At 38.2% G+C, this 16,856-nt stretch overlaps 1 non-coding gene across 1 annotated transcript; it reads right to left on the bottom strand.

Annotated features, from left to right (window-relative positions):
* Positions 1–279: 279 nt before the first annotated feature.
* On the bottom strand, positions 280–386 carry LOC142147611 (U6 spliceosomal RNA). Its single transcript, XR_012690749.1, has one exon. It is a non-coding gene; the product is annotated as a U6 spliceosomal RNA (small nuclear RNA).
* Positions 387–16,856: the final 16,470 nt, after the last annotated feature.

Genomic DNA, 16,856 nt, shown 5'->3' with positions numbered 1-16,856 from the left:
ATCAGAATAATTTTTAGAGCACCTGGGTGCATTATAATAATATACTTAACATCTACCACTACTAATTTGGAAATTATACTGTAAAAGTAACATGTTAAGGCTGCCAAAATAATACCGAAAACAATACATAGCTACAGTACAATAAATGACCTAACAATTTATACAATGTTGTTGAATTTATGGTATTGAATAAACAGAGTATAAAATTGCCAAGTGGAGATTGAGAGGAGACTGGGCTGTTATGCCCAGTGGAATTTTTAGTCTGCAAAAATAATGGAAAAAAAAAAGGAAAGCTTCACAAATTTCCGTATCATCCTTGCCCAGGCGCCATGCTAATCTTTTCTGTACTGCTCCAATTTTGGTGTATGTACAGCAGGAGCTAGCACAATAGGGATCAGGCCTGTTTTACATTAACCATACAGAGCTTTGCAAATGAACTGTTCTGCTGAATTGAATTGGAAGGAAGCATGAAAAGCTAAATCTTGGGATTTGCACATTGATCCTGAATACCTTTTTAATAGAAGTCAAACTTTATTTGTGCTGAAATGAAGAACCGCTTTGCAACTATTTTATTTAATTGAACACCCTCCTAAATTGTGCTAAATAAACATTTTTTTCTTCCGGTAAGTTTTGACACAATCAAGCATTGAAGTAATGTTATTTATTCATTTTTATTAGCAAATGTAATTTTACACCTTGTTGTACACCAAATAGTATAGGTAGTTTACTTACCCAATCATACTTACGTTGTATTTTTTCTGCATGGAATCTAATGAGACTATACTGACTATTGGTTAACTGTAAAATTTGTGAAAGCACAGTTCCCCTTGCTTTGCAGAAATGCCTTGCATGGACAGAGGTGCACATACAAGTTCAGCTTTTGCTGAAATAGTGCCTCCATACAAACACTACGCATGACTTTTGATAAGACTAGGGGGCCAGATGGAAATGTGCATGATGGAAAAACTGAAAATGTCGGTTCAAGGTTTTATTGTTGGGGCACCTACTTAATAATTTACAACTTTTACATTTTACTACTAAAATACAGTGGGCCTGATTCATCAAGGCACATATTGTGAGCGTTTAGTATTACATGCATGTATCTAGGCTTTGCGTACTCCCAAATTCATCAAGCCATGGATCTCAAGATACGTGTGCTTTTGAAATCGGGCGCAGGCCTGCTGTGCTCTACTACACCGGATGCAGCAGGATGAATCCAATACCTATGTGGATTATAAATTCGCAGAGGAAAATAAAAAAATATTTTATTAATGTGTTTTTTTTCCAATCAAATACATTTATTAGGCTGTTGTCTACTAAGCATAAAATACATTTTTACAGTTATAGCATGTATACGAGGCTGCCATCACTACTACTCAGGACTTAGACTAGCCCTTTAGCTGGAGCAGAGAGATACGGCAGAAAAATAAGTAACTTTGAGATGACCAGAGCTGGATTTGGACATAGCTGTGTACACTGGAGTTTGGCATGTACTTACTGTAAACTGACTGCGGCAAAACGTCCCTTCCAGCATCGTTCACTCCCAAAAATTGTAGGTCGTAGTAAGTGTCCTTTGCATTTGCTGATGCAGCGGACAGGGCTGCGTTCACCGATGCAGCTCCCAGTTCTGGGCATATTGTACAGTTTGTGTACAATATGCTCAAAATCACAAATACATGCCTTGATGAATCAGGCCCTGCATGTTTAAGCCTCATTCATGTCTTAACCTTTTTGCTGTCATGGATCTGTGCTAATTTGCAAGACAAAAGGCATTTTTTCTCCTTTTCGTACTACGTTGCTTTACTAAGAATACATTTTCATTTTTATTCTACCCAAGTGAATGTTATATTATTTTTTGGGATAAATAGGGTTTTCTTTTTGAGCCATAGTCAAGGAAAATCATATTACATGCAAACTCCACATCTGCATGTTCAGCTCGCGTTCACGTAGGTTTCCACTCACATTTCAAAAATATACTTATAGGATAATTGGCTCCTGACAAAACTAACCCTAGTGTGTGTCTGTGTTGGTGAATATAGATTGTAAGCTCCTCAGGGACTGATGTGAATGGTTCAATATTCCCTTTAAAGCAATTTGTAATATGCAGGCATTAATAATAATTATTTACATAAATATATAGTTGTATAAACACATGCTCTACCAGTAGGGCACTGTGACTGAAATGATCTTGGTCGTACTAGATCCAAATAGTTTGTTCAATGTGCATTATTATTATTATCATTTATTTTTGTAGCTCTACCATGCTACGCAATGCTGTACAGAGAATATGTCATTCACATCAGTTCATGCCCCATGGGGTCCATTATAGTCAACAGCCCATTAACCTACTGTGCATGTCTTTGGAGAATGGGAAGAACCCAAACACGCGGAGAACATACAAAACTCACATAGATAGATCCCTGGACAGGAATCAAGCTCATGACACCAGTGCTGTGAAGTAGGAAAGCTCTTCAAACTTCACATTAAGCATTTCTTTAAAATATAAGATGTTTTCTTTTTCTTGATCTGGTGTACTCAAATAGGAATTAAACCCATTATCTTTTGTCTTTGTCCATTGTAGTCCAAGGAGTTAAAAAATGGAAAAATCTACATAAAGAATGATACCTCCGAACACTAGGAGCGCCTTCTGATGAATGAATATGACTGAGAGTAACCAAGATTCACCTTAGCCGCCAGCCGTTAGCAAATGTTTTCCCACATGCCAATGATAATGCGGTCAGTGTGCCTAAAATTTAGTTTTCATCTAAATTGAAGCAAGGCGTGACTGGTAAGCAATGATAAATATTCATGTCATGGAGGGCAGCACGGTGGCCTAGTGGTTAGTATTTCTGCCTTACAGCACTGGGGTCATGAGTTCAATTCCCGGCCATGGCCTTATCTGTGAGGAGTTTGTATGTTCGCGTGGGTTTCTGCCGGGTGCTCCGGTTTCCTCCAACACTCCAAAAATATACTGGAAGGTAAATTGGTTTCTAACAAATTGACCCTAGTGTGTGTGGTTGTGTGTGTGTATGTTAGGGAATTTAGACTGTGAGCTCAAATGGGGCAGGGACTGATGTTAGTGAGTTCTCTGTACAGCGCTGCGGAATTAGTGGCGCTATATAAATAAATAAATGATGATGATGATGATGATGGAGGTGTCATGTTTTTTTTGCCTTTTTTTAATTTTTATAAATGGAGTCCAAAACTTATCATTTGACTGTCTATGTGAGGTTTAAGGCTGGTACTACCATAATGCTTGTTTTTTTGCCAACACTTCCCCACCCAACTCTATACCAATGTAGAAGAGCAAGAACATTAGCATTTTTAAATTACTTCCCCAAAATGTTGCTGTCTCTCAAAACATGAGGTCTAAATAGTTATAAGGCACACCTATGTTTAGAAGAATGCTAGTAGTAATTAGTTAATACTGATGCAAGCAATTAAGTGGTTCATCTTTAGGCAAAATTAAAAAGTTAAAACTTGCCAGAATTGTCACCGTAAATCTATAATAAAAGACAGTTAACCTCTAGAATATCTTTTATTTTCTTGCACTCATACCATGCAATGCTTCACATATGTTGAAAATGTTTGCAGAAAGATCAGAGCTTCTGAAGGTCAAATGACTATTCTCTTGGAAACTTTAATCTTCTCTGATTGGAAACGAAAACATTGTTTCCTGCGTTCTGTAAAAAAATACAGATAATATATATTTACTGTTTCTTTTCTAAACACATGGGTTACAATATAATCCATTGTTACACTGTGGATTTCAGCCAACTGTACTTTGTGAAGAATTATTTTCTTTCAAAATATACAAATTCTAGGGCCTCTCTAAGGTTACAATGAGGGAGAATTTCCCATGTTTTATGTTTATAAGTTTGAAAGTTTAACAGACTCTTATCATTTTATGATAGTAATACCAGCTAGTTTTTCACGAAAGGTGCTCAGATTTAATGGCATTATTCTTTTAGCTCTTTTTACAGCATTATTTTTCCTGCCCTATGTTTTGATAGGCTGGTCCTAGCTGCTCTTGGACCACATGGTACAGTATAACAACAACTAGCATATAAATGGTTCACTAGAAGTACATTTTCTAAACACTATTAAGTATTAACTTGTTAAAAAAAAGAGATGTATTTTTTTAAAAGAAGATATTGAGTCAAGCCTATGTAAAATTATAGACAACAATTCCTTATGAGAAGGTCTGTACATCAAAAGCCTCTACAATCATGTGTTAAAATAAATAGTTTTAAAATTGTACGTTTAATTTGTGTTCTAAAGTCACCGACTAGTCTACTAAAGCCGTGTTTGCTGAATCTGCATGCTAGATACATGAGTGAACTAAAGCGTTTTATTACGGAAACACACTTAATTACTAGAGTCAAAACTTGTAACAAAATACATCAGAGTAGCCACAACAAGCTCATTCCCTCTGTGATAAACCATTATGCCAATCAACCAGCTTAGTATATTAGGTAGTCCCATGTAATAAAGTCAGTCCAGATGTCTTCTAATGACTACTTTAAGACATAAATGAGACTAATCCAAGCAGCTTTCTAGTAGAAAAACAGAAAAGTTGAAATTAATAAATACAATGGTCCAAATGTAGAAGTAGGTTTGACTTTGATGTAAGGTTTTTCTTTACTGTTTATACAATGCATATTTTCTGGAGGATCCAACAAACCACAAATATAGGTTTAAATGCATTTTACGGGGTGTTTTCAAATACCAATAAGTGCACCATGAAATGCACCTAATGGACAAGAAGGGTCACTGAAACTCGAATCATTATGGGTCTGCATGTTTTGAGCTTAAAAATGAGGCTTATTAAAAAGAAATATCAGATAGTTGTTATGGTTCAGTACTAATTATTCAGCCCTACTAGCTTCTCTTGGACTATTTTAAAAATTGCCTTAGTAGCTTTAGTACATATTACATCAGATATATTTTTGCCCACTATACAAACAGCATTAAGCTACACACATGCTTGAGTAGTGGCGTAACTGTCACCAGAGTGGCCCATGCAGCTGCTTTGTGGCAAAGCAAAACTGGTTAATCGGCTGCAGTCCCGGGAATGAAACATGTGCAGTACTGTCCCGCTGGGCTTTCAGAACTGATCAACATGTATCACTGGCCTTCCTCAAATGTTGCTATGGAGACTGGAAATTGCATGTTGCAAACCTGTGTCAGAGATATCAAGCTGGGAAACTTGAAATATAGAAGACTCTGTTCAAAAAAATATAGAAGCTCTGTTCAAAACTTACCAAGCCTATAGCTGGATATGGCCAAAAAGATTTGATTCTACACTCTTAGTGATATTTTAAAGTGCTACAATCAAGTACAATGCAGTCCAATCTGAACACTATGCAATTGAGAACTAATTATAAAGGAACAATACAGAAAGCATTCTAGTGAACACTCTAAAATACAGAGATCAGACATCATCATTAACATTTCAATAACATTTATTTATATATATCATTATAGTTAGCAATACAACACCCAGAGTCTGATTAATTGAGGAACGTAAATGCCAATACGTGCCGTAGTTTGCGTAAAATCGCTCTGCTCATGCTCAGAACCGCACCGTATATCAGTAAACACAGCAACTCATCCTCAAGCACAAAGGACCCTTACCACAGCTTACGATTTCAGGGGTGGAACGAGGAAGGGGGGGGAGTGGGCGTATGCATGTAGTCAATGCACAGTAAGGACGTGCCAAACTCGAGTGCACGCAGCAGCACCCAATTCAAGCTTTGGGCATCTCAAAGGAACTTGTCTGTTGTATCACTTGCTCAGGTCAGGTGTAAAAAGAAAGTAGCAATGTGTGCTAGAACGTGTTTGCAATCAGGAGCAACAGTAAAAATGCATTTTGTGTACTGTAGACATTAATAACATCCTAATAAATGTATTTTACAGTGGGGGGGATGAAGAAACTTTTTTTTATTTTTTCATTATTGACTATATTATTTATATTTCTGTGCATTCTTTTTGTACTTTATATTCTACATATGTGTTGCAGTGCATTGTCCTAGAGGACAGCACAACTAGACCTATAATTTATGGTCGTTTTGCAGGCCGCAATGAATCAGGCCCCCATTCTTTTGATCTTTTATATCATACAACAACCATACTGCTGACAAATATACAATATAGTAATAAGCTCAATGGTGTCTAGGCAGTGCAATCCGAGGCAGTTTTAGCGTTTTACAGACTAGAGATAATCTCAGCCTCTCAAACTATAATAACATATTGACATGTAGTGAGCTGCCCTCTTTCACCATTACTTGAATGTCAGAACAGCAGTTTTCTCACAAATAGTTCATACTTTAAGATATGCATTGAAGGATTTGATTCATCATCGGAGTTCCATTGCATGCTGTATCTTGCAGGGGAGGACCTAGACTTTATGTTTATGGGGGGCGATTTTGTATAATCATGCCCCTCCTTTACTCTGATTGGCTGGCCCGCATTTAGCCCCGCCTTCCGTTCGTGCTTGGTCCCGCCCCCTCCTGTTTTGATCGGCGGCTGGGACCACTCTGATTGGCTGGCCTGCGTTTAGCTCTGCCCCCTCCCGTTTTTATCGGCTGCTGGGACCTATTTTAAAGGTAGACTTTCTGCTGCTAGGGGGGGACGAATGCCCAGATTGCCCTCCACTGGATCCGCCACTGGTATCTTGTGTGAAATGACACTGCGCTTGCACAGAAATGGACTTTATGCCAATTAATAAAAATGCATCCAATTACCGACTGCCTATGATTTGAAGGAAGGAATGTGGTTAGGAAAGGGTGAACACAGAAGGGCAATGTACAGTAAGGGCGTGCTGAGGTTGAGCACACACAAAATCTTCCGATCCAATCTCTGGACATCTTTAAGGTACAACGTTTTTTAGCCGTATCATATGCACTAGCTAATGGGCAGATATAAGTGCCGGCTGTTAGTGACGACTGACATGTATGCATGCCAGAACATGTGTTTTCAAGTGATATAAACTATAAAAATGCATTTTATGTACAATGCGCATTAAGAACACCCTGATTTATGTATTTTATGGCAACAAATTGTAATAATGATTATAGTATTAATAGTTGTAAATTACATTTTTTGCAGGAGTTCTGATGGGACTTGATATTGCAAATATGCATGTGTGCATTCTGCACTGTGTTCTGTCTGTCTGCATACGGCAAGTAACATAGCGAGAGAGTACTTATTCCCATATTCAAATGGAAATGTTTCTTTAGATCCGCTTTTACTTGTTTTTTTTTTAAACGCAAGTTGTGTTCACATTGCGTTCAAATATGAATCAGGCCCTGAATGCTGATGTACTGTAGCCAGTGTCGGACTGGGGCATGAAGGGCCCACCGGGAGAATGCAGTGATAGGGGTCCACTACATTGGGGTGTGGCCAACTAAGAGTGGGTGTGGCCAGTCAAAATGTTATAGCTCTTCTGCGGAAAAAGTAGTTGTTTCAAAATCTTACCCTGCTCTTTCCCTGCTGCAACTAATGGAGTCCTCCTCACGATGCGGTGAAATTGATTTGCTGCAAGGGTTTTTGAAGAGTGATAATCCAAATAGTTCCAAACAGTGTGCAGCTACGATGTCGGCTTTCTCCGCTCGCAGTGGAACGCACAGATCCTCCTAGCGCTTCCTGTGTGAACGGATGCCCGTTAGGTTCAAAAAGGTTCAATAGTATAGATGTAAATGACATCGTAGCTGCACACTGTTTGGAACTATTTGGATTATCACTCTTCAAAAACACTTCCATCAAATCAATTTCGACGCATCGTGAGGAGGACTCCATTAGTTGCAGCAGGGAAAGAGCAGGGTAAGATTTTAAAACAACTACTTTTTCCGCAGAAGAGCTATAACATTTCTATACCACGTGCATATCCTAATATATTACCAGTCATATTGTCTATCAACTATGCGCTGAATTTTCTCATTAATTTGTTAAGTAATACTTGCTGTTGTTCAGTCGCGCGGCAGTCCCGGAAATAGATCTGGATCTGTGTTAGCCTGCGTGTCAGCTGGAATGTACGCTAGTGTTGCTAGGCGCTTGACTAGAGATCCTCGTCGATAGTGATGACGTTTAGTGGGCGTGTTCGCTGCGGTGCTGCTGTCCGCCGACATCTGAACTCCAGTGTTCCCCGTAAACTCCGCCCTAACAGCGGAGGGGGCGGAGCTTCAACCCCACCGGACCTACCGGTGGATAGTCCGGCTGTCCGGCAGGCCAGTCCGAGGCTGACTGTAGCTACTCTATATCCCAAGCCACTGCTTTATTTCAATAAATACACTATGCTTCAGATTTTGTACATCCTTTAATAAGCCGAAAACAGTAGCTTTCAGTCACCACTGACTGAGATAGTGGAACTGATTTAAGGAACTATCTATTACCCATTTATCTTCTATGTTTATGAATATATGCCTCTCATGTGGATATTTAACATACATTCTTGTTATGCTTAGTTCCACTTTAAGTATTGCCAGTTGACTCTCATGACAGTGTCATGTGAATACTTTTTCAGAAAGTTACAGATAATGAAACCAAACACTGTAATTTTACTCCACAACAGTGATCAGATTTATCTAAAATAGTAATAAGGAAAACACAACTAAATTTGCATTAAAAACAAAAGTAAAAAAGAACAATAAAGATAAGTTAATGTGCTCGGGAGAAAAAGCACCAGTATGTAAAAAAAAGTTTATTTGTTTTTTCAAAAACTAATTTTCCATTAAGCATAATATTTTTACACAACTTTATGGTTACTACTATACAATGCAGTGGACTGAAGACATAGTCTATCACATTTAGGCATTTGGATATTTTCATCCTTCATCCTGATGGGGATATATTATATAGGTATAATACAATGGTAAAAGCAAAAAGATTAATATCAGCAAGTTACTGTCGATTAGCATAGCACAAAAATAAATAAATTAATATGTTTATTACGTGGACCTTTTATGTGACCTTGCATGTTACGCACTAAAGCCAAAAATGGAAAAATCATCTGTGAAACAGCACATTTGGAGCTCCCTGATCTTGTCCTGTGATTCATAGCTCTTCAATAAGGGAATTAAATTCTTCTGCTTGTCCTCTCCCTAAACCTCTCTACAGCTCAGTATTGTGTCTGAAGTTCTACCTTGGATTGTATTTCAGTTGAAGGTATTTACTGTACAGGGAGGAAATGGAAGCTGCTCCCTGACCATCTCTAGTTTTCCCTACACCAGTCAGTCGGGAGCTTTTAATGAGAGAGCCAATCAATAGTCGATTGGTGCAGAGGAAACATAAAGATGGGACAGTTTAAAAATTTGCTAACAAACAATAAAACTCACTGTACTGACAGTTCTTATAAATGGCCCTATGACAGACACCACATTTATTTCCAGGCTCTAGCATTCTAACCTGTCATAGGAAACGTGTATAAATCGTACCTGATGTTTTTAAACTGCAAAGCGGAAAGGCCCGCAATAATGTCAAGCCTCTTTTTGCTCTAAGTAATGCACACTTGCCAACTTCAGGAAGTTGGCATCTGGGTGATGCAGGGGGGCTGGGCATGGCAAATCGCATCATTGTGGCTCTAATAAGAAGTGGGCAGATGCAGGGGACTGCCCTACTCTCCCAGGAGTCCGGGAGACCTACCCGGAATTCAAGAGTCTCCCAGACATTCCGGGAGAGTTGGCAAGTAGGAAGTGATGGATATCACCTGGGATAAAAAATTCCTTGTGTAGCTATTGTTTATATTTGTTATATGTAGAAGCGTCAATTCTGTGAAAATTATTTTGCCATTGGCTTCATAAATACCCCCCTAATATGGTTTTAGCCCTGCAGGAAATGCTGTTTTAGAGTTGTTGAAAAGGGGATTAATTACCTGGCTTCCTAGCTTCAGAAAGTGCTTACATAGTAAGCATGAACACAGAACAGCACAAAAAGCCATGTAGTGTGCATCAAAATAACAAGTGTGAATTGACCCTTGAAGATAACATTGCAGATGCCCATCTTGTTATAATAACGATACCATTTGATTAAATACAGTACTTTCACTGAGAATGATATCTAAATATAATACTATGTATAGAAGCAGAAGGTTGACATGAGGTTGTATTTGTGTTGTATTTGAGCTGCATAAAAAAGCCAGCACCTCCCTAAAACCTAAGCTCAACCACAAAAAAAAAAGCAATGCTGTGTTTCTCTAAGCGAAAATGCCAATGACGCAGATGGATCAACATAAATATAGCTGACAGCAACACAGAACTGTTTAAGCCAGGCTGGGTAAACAGAGTGTGGCACTGGCTTTCTATCTTCATGTTCCTTATCAGTTCTCATGACAACTGTTTTGCTATCAGCTAACTGGAGGCTTAATCAGTGCAGAAACTTTTTTTTTCTGACCTATGTAGATGCAGTTGAATTACATATTTTATAATGTTGACCTTGCAATACCATAGATCAAAAAGCTGCCGATAGTCCCAGCCATAAAGTCGGAAAGGTGTAGTTTACTGATGGTGTTTTACTATATATTACACAATGTTCCATAGATACAAGGAACTAACATATCTGCCTGAGTCATACACTAGAGCAAAGCAAAAACAGGACTAAGTTTGATCCTGGACAAACCATGTTACAATGCAAGGGGTGCACATTAGTTTATTATGTTACACGTAAGGAAAATACTCTCTGTTTTTTCATGTAGCACACAAATAAGCGATAGCTTTATTTTTACACCGACATTTAAAGTTGATCTTGGACATGCCCTACCCCAACTATAAATCTGTCCCCATAATTTAAATTTTCCTCCCTCTCCAATGCAACATGGTTGTGCCAAGGTGCAAAGTTACTACTTTTTTTTTTGTTTTGCTTTTCTTAATGACTCGGGCCCATCATATGTTATAAAAGGCTCTTAGCAGGGCTGACAACATTCATAGAGTATAGGACCAAGGAAAAGAAAGTATGTCTAGAGGCACTCCGGGGTATTAGAATTATTTCTAATACCCCGGAGTGCCTCTAGACATACTTTCTTTTCCTTGGTCCTATATACTAATTACAAGTATAAGGGAGCACCCTCCAGTTATGATAGGATAATTATTCTGGAATACACTATAAGATTGGGGTTAAATATTGTTCATTTATTAACCCACTTAGTGCGGTCATTTCTATCCTTAGTACAACATTCATAGAGTGTCTGCAGCAATTTCCTTTTATGTACTTGTTGTGAGACAACAGAAGACATGTACCAATGTCCCTATTTTGTGTATGATGTGGCTCATCGGGGCATCACTGGCTCTACTGGTACACACTGATTCACAAAAGAGATATATAACATACATGCTGAATCTCCCATAATGTCCAGTCGACACCAGAAAGAGGAGGATCTCATGGACTCCTGAGAAGAGAAGCAGCGGGTGGAGCTACCTCACACTGGAGAGAACAATTAGTAATTACTACATCAGTGTGTTAGAGAGCGGCAGCCATTTTCTTTTTTTCTTGTAGCATACCTCCTCTTGGTAATTTATTATTATTATTATTATACTTTATTTATAAGGCGTCACAAAAGGTCCGCAGAAATGTACTGTAAATAGTAGTATACAATTCACAGACAACAACGATCTTTAATACATTGCATAGTACATTTTTAAATGAAACATAATTATATAAAGATCAGACGTCAACTAATAGACATATTACACACAGATAACATTGCAATGCAGGTCAAGTTATTTACTTTATGCCTGGGTTCAGGCAAACAGGTCTGGGAGTATAGAGGGTGATGCAATAGTAGAAGGAGAACATGAGGAAAGAATGCCCTGCTTGTGAGAGCTTACATACTAAATAAAGTTTATTTACCAGGAGGAGGTAGGTTACAAGAAAATAGCTTTTTCTACTCCTCAGTGTGTGAGAGAGAGAGAGAGAACAAATGGAGAGAGGGGCTGATGGGTAGAGAGAGGAGAGGTGAAGGAGAGAAAGGAGGTGAGAGGTAGAGGTGAGGTAGAGGTGTGAGGAGAGAAAGACGGAAAGAAAGTGAGGGAGGTAAAGAGAGAAAAACAAGGCCCTGAAAAATAGAGGAAGGGGTTGAGATAAAGTGGGGATAAGGTGGTGAGAAAGGTTGGGGGAGAGGAGAGGTATGAAAGGGACCTCACATTCACACATAAACACCTAAACATACGTGTGTGTGTTCCACCTGATAGTGCTGGAACTACATACACCCAGGAGGGAGCTAGACATGCCTCTGTGGCGCTTTGCACAATTACTCTGAAATAATTTTTCAAAAGTAGGCAAGTATATTTTATAGATGGGCAGCAGCCATTTCTGTATTTTAAAGAATAAGACGTCTCTTTATTAAAAAGGTGTTTTAACAAAGTTCTTGCACTAATAAATTACTTCCTTGCTATTCACCTATTTAAAGAAGCACATTGCAATGTACTTTGCTAACACTGACTAACATTATCGTGCTTCAGTTTTTACAAATCATATATGACTACCAATCACTCAGATTCACTCCACCCATTTGACTTACTTATTAAGCTTCAATGTGTCTTCAACGCTGAATTTTTACCTCTTTCCCCCCAAAATTTATTTGCCTACCTGAACTAGGCTTTATCCATTACCTTGTATCGTGAAGCTGCTATCATTAAATTACTGTAAAAGAGATGTCATTAAAGTCACCGAACACAACATAGAATGGATTGTACTTTAATTTCAGAGGGACCTTTACTGTACATTTTATTTTTATTATTTTTGCTGTTGTTATTTTGACTTTTATATCAATGTGATGATCTGTTGTAACCTCAGTACATATAATAGAAAATCCAAGTGGCACTGACAAATGCAGAATCTCTGGAGAGGGTTTTCCATGCTACTTTGCCAGAGTGAGCACCATCATCATTGAAGGGTAGTGACTATCATTTTAGACAGTGCTAGGCTGTTCCCTAACTCTCCCATCCCCTTCAAATACACAGGCAATGCTGGATGCAGTAATGTTTGCAGCTGCCACCACAAGGCATCACCCAGCCCTGCTATTTGGAGTGGTATCGGTGCTTGCGGGGGATCCCACCTAAGTCCTTAATACCATATGGTAATTGTGGGGCAAAAAAATGTTCTTAGCACAAAGGGGAATTGCTGTTACCTTAGCAGTGATTGACACTTGAAATAAGTGGCTGAATGGCAAACACTTAAAATGTATTTTCAGTTGTTTGTCTGGACCAGTAACAGGAAGGTTAAAATATGAGGAAAGTCTAAAAGCACACCAAACTTCACATGAAAAATAAAAAAAACATACTATATGGTAAAATAAAAAAATGTAAATTTCATTTGAAAATATATAAATTACCATAATCTGAAACAACAGTGCTATGCTATGTACAGCATTTTGGAATGTTTGTATTGATAAACATTTTTATAGACTTGATGGGATACACTTGTCGGAGTTTGGCATGTCTTGTTTTGTAGAGCAGATTTTTAGTTTTCTTGTTTGGCTATGAAAGGTAAGTTGGTGGTGGACTTAGGTTCCTAGCGGGAACCTAGCTGTGGAGGTAAGTAGCCCAATCAGCGAACAATTTGGTTACATTCAAGGCGTGGTAGGTATTTTATTTAAATATGAATTATTGATTGTGATTTTTGTAGCAATATTATTTTGATATCACTAATCAAAACTTGCATTATCAAAATGGCCAGGGAACTTGATGAATTTTATTTTGATAAAAGCAACAGAGATTTATTTGAAATCTGTTTGTCATGAACATCTCCTTTCTGGCTGTCAGACTGTTTATCACCACTCATCACGGTGATAAAAAAATGTCTCTTGTCCATAACTTATTAATATAATTCATCCATGGCACCTCAGTGATACTCAACTGCCCTGGTGACACTAGCTTGGAGCGGAAGGGGTTAACCTACCTCTCTGCCAGGTCAGTCTTTGCAGATGTGTGTATGTGTGAGCCAGTTTGCTAAAGTTTTGGCTTTCAGTTCAACTAATATGGAAAAAAAAAAAGTTTAAAAGGGGAATTACATTTATTATGGTAACATACACATTTGCAATTCCTCCTTCATGACTACTCTACAAAATGTCCCTAAATGTTTTTTGTGAACACAAAACATTTAGGAGAATATTTACTGCAGTTATGTAAAAGTGGAGATGTTGCCTATAGCAACCAATCAGACTCTAGCTGTCATTTTGTAGAATGTACTAAATAAATGATAAATAGAATCTGATTGGTTGCTATAGGCAATTGGTTGCTAAAGGCAAACCCGCAGTTTAGTAAATATACCCCGTAGTTTAGAAGGGATGTGTGAGTTTCAGACAATTAGTGTAACACAAGGAAAATTAATTTCTACATCTCCATGTCTTCCTGAAGTTAAAATATTATCCAAAGTTTCTATGTTGTTTTACCTGTACCAAGCTCTTGCAAAGATTAGATGCCAGATGGTTTCTGTTCTGCGCCATGTTGCACACATAAAGAGACACCAAAGTCTCTGGTCTTTGGTAGCACAGGTAAGTGAGTGCACAGCACACCTCAGCATAGCTGGGGGTGGTGTGGCTCCTGTAAACCGAGTGGCTGCACACTACTTCTATATGATAGTGAGTCCCATTATATATTTATAATGATGTACATGATCAAAGCTCATCACATGCAATACTGTTTCTGGGAATTTGCACTATATGTTGAAATCTTCGATAATTAACATTGTATCCTTAAAACTCTGCATAACTGAGTTTAGAATGAATTAAAACACATTCCACAGATACCCACTGTTAAAGGATTGACTTGTATAAAATGACATTGTGAAAATAATAATTGTGCTATTGTTTATTGATCTTGATATTTTAATATGTATCACTTTCTCTATCCCCAAACACTTTCAAGTTATTGATTTCAAATCTTAATAATTATAACTAAAATAAGTGTATTAGTTTGCAAAGGGATATAGACACCTAGCCCTATAAAATGTTTTTAAATTGCTTGGTATACCAGAAACTAAGCTAAGAACCTGGCTGTACTGTATAAACTTTGTTTCATGTAGAGGTGCATTTCATAATTATATTCTCTAGAGCAGTAGAGGGCGCAGCCCTGGGCCAGTCCCATAGTGGGCTACCTTGGGCTGAGTTACTGGGCCATCTGCATTTGTTTCCCTTTGAAGTGTTCCTAATAGGTTGCTGAGTTGAATCTTGCCTTCCAGGCTAAAATTTGCCAGCTGTGTCCTGCATGCGGCTTGGTGAGCCTCTATCTCTCTTTTATATCAATGTGATGATCTTGTAACCTCCGTACATATGCTAGAAAATAGTTGTGGGAAGGTCTGGTGGTCATGTGCGGGAGGTCAGATGGGCTTATAAGGGGCATGTGGGGAGATCTAATTGACATGTGGAGAGGTCTGATGAGCATGTGGTGAGGTCTAGGGGACATGTGTGCAGATCTGAATGTCATGTAGGGGTCATATGGGGAAGTCTGAGCGGTGTGTGTTGGAATTCTGAAGTATCTGATGGCGTGAGGGTGTCTGAGTGCATGCGGATTCATTTGGTTTCAAGAGTTGGTCTGAGGGCATGTGATGGAATTTTGGAGCAGGTGAGGGGAATGTGGGGGCATTTTGGAATTAAGGGCAATGTATGGCCCTTTGAAGGTTGTACATGTGTCACTTGAAGTATACCAGATTGCTCATCACTGCCCTAGAGAGTAAGCTCTCATGAGTAGAGTCATTTCTGCCCTCTGTCTCATATCAGCACCTCCTTCTTCAATCATGTATGTACTTGTTCTGTTTCTTTGTGCAATTTGTATTTTGTATGATTTATTTTTAAGTCTCTCCGGCAATGCAGAGTTTTGTGGCATGTTACAAATAAACAATGATAAATGTGACGATTTCTCCTGATTAATTTAACATTCTTATTCACCATATTATCTGCTTCTTTTCTTTAATTTCTCCCTACTCCAAGTAGTGATTTAAGGGTGCTGCATATGAACCCAAATGTCCAAAATAGGAGCACCAATGACCAGAGCTCCAATGTACAGCTTTCTGTGCCCAATGACTGTCATATTATATTATATTGTCCAGTTTAATATCCCAAATGTCTACCGGAAAATTTGCAGCATTGTAACCATAACATGCATCATAATCATCCAGCCTAATACCATTCCTTGATTCCACTTTATATTCCACTGGTACTGTACTCAAGGTCCAGTGACTGAGCTACATTTACAATTATAGCAGTTCATAGAAAGTGACCTGCGTTGTCATAGGTTATTAGTGCCACAGAACCAATCCTGGGGATCTTAAGAACAATCTGTAAACGTGTTGTGGGATGGAAAGTTCCGAAACGTTAGAATTGGGTAATAGTAGGAACAGATATGCAGACAAATACATTTTTTAATTTGTTTTATTTCAGTAAAACAAATGCCCACACAGAGTGTTAGACCAGCTGTCAATTCCTATAACCAGCTCGTTTGCTAGCCAGCCTAACTCATTACCATGATTTTCATTAATATATCATTTTACATTGAGAATATTTTGCGTTCTTAGAAAACAAGATAAAAATAAAATAATTCACAAAAAGGCAGTGCTCAGTGGCCTACTGTTTTCTGTCAAGTCTTATGTCTAGCAGAAAAGATTTAACCAGAAATACTATTGAAAACTAATGCCATAACAATAGTCATTTAATTGTACGCTGCTTTATATGTGTTTCACATGTTTATGTTGCTTTAAGTGCATGTAGTGTCTATAGTGTTAAGTAAGTTACACAGCTCATCCTCCATTTATTATCATCATCATTAACATTTATTTACTCAAAAAAAAAACATACTAGTAGGTTAATTGGCTGCTATCAAAAATTGACCCTTGTCTGTCTCTCTCTCTGTATGTCTGTCTGTCTGTGT

The sequence above is a fragment of the Mixophyes fleayi genome, chromosome 3 (assembly GCF_038048845.1).
Source record: "Mixophyes fleayi isolate aMixFle1 chromosome 3, aMixFle1.hap1, whole genome shotgun sequence".
Lineage (NCBI taxonomy): Eukaryota > Metazoa > Chordata > Amphibia > Anura > Limnodynastidae > Mixophyes > Mixophyes fleayi.
Note: the sequence above shows the minus strand (reverse complement) of the source record. Positions and strands in the feature narration are given on the sequence as shown.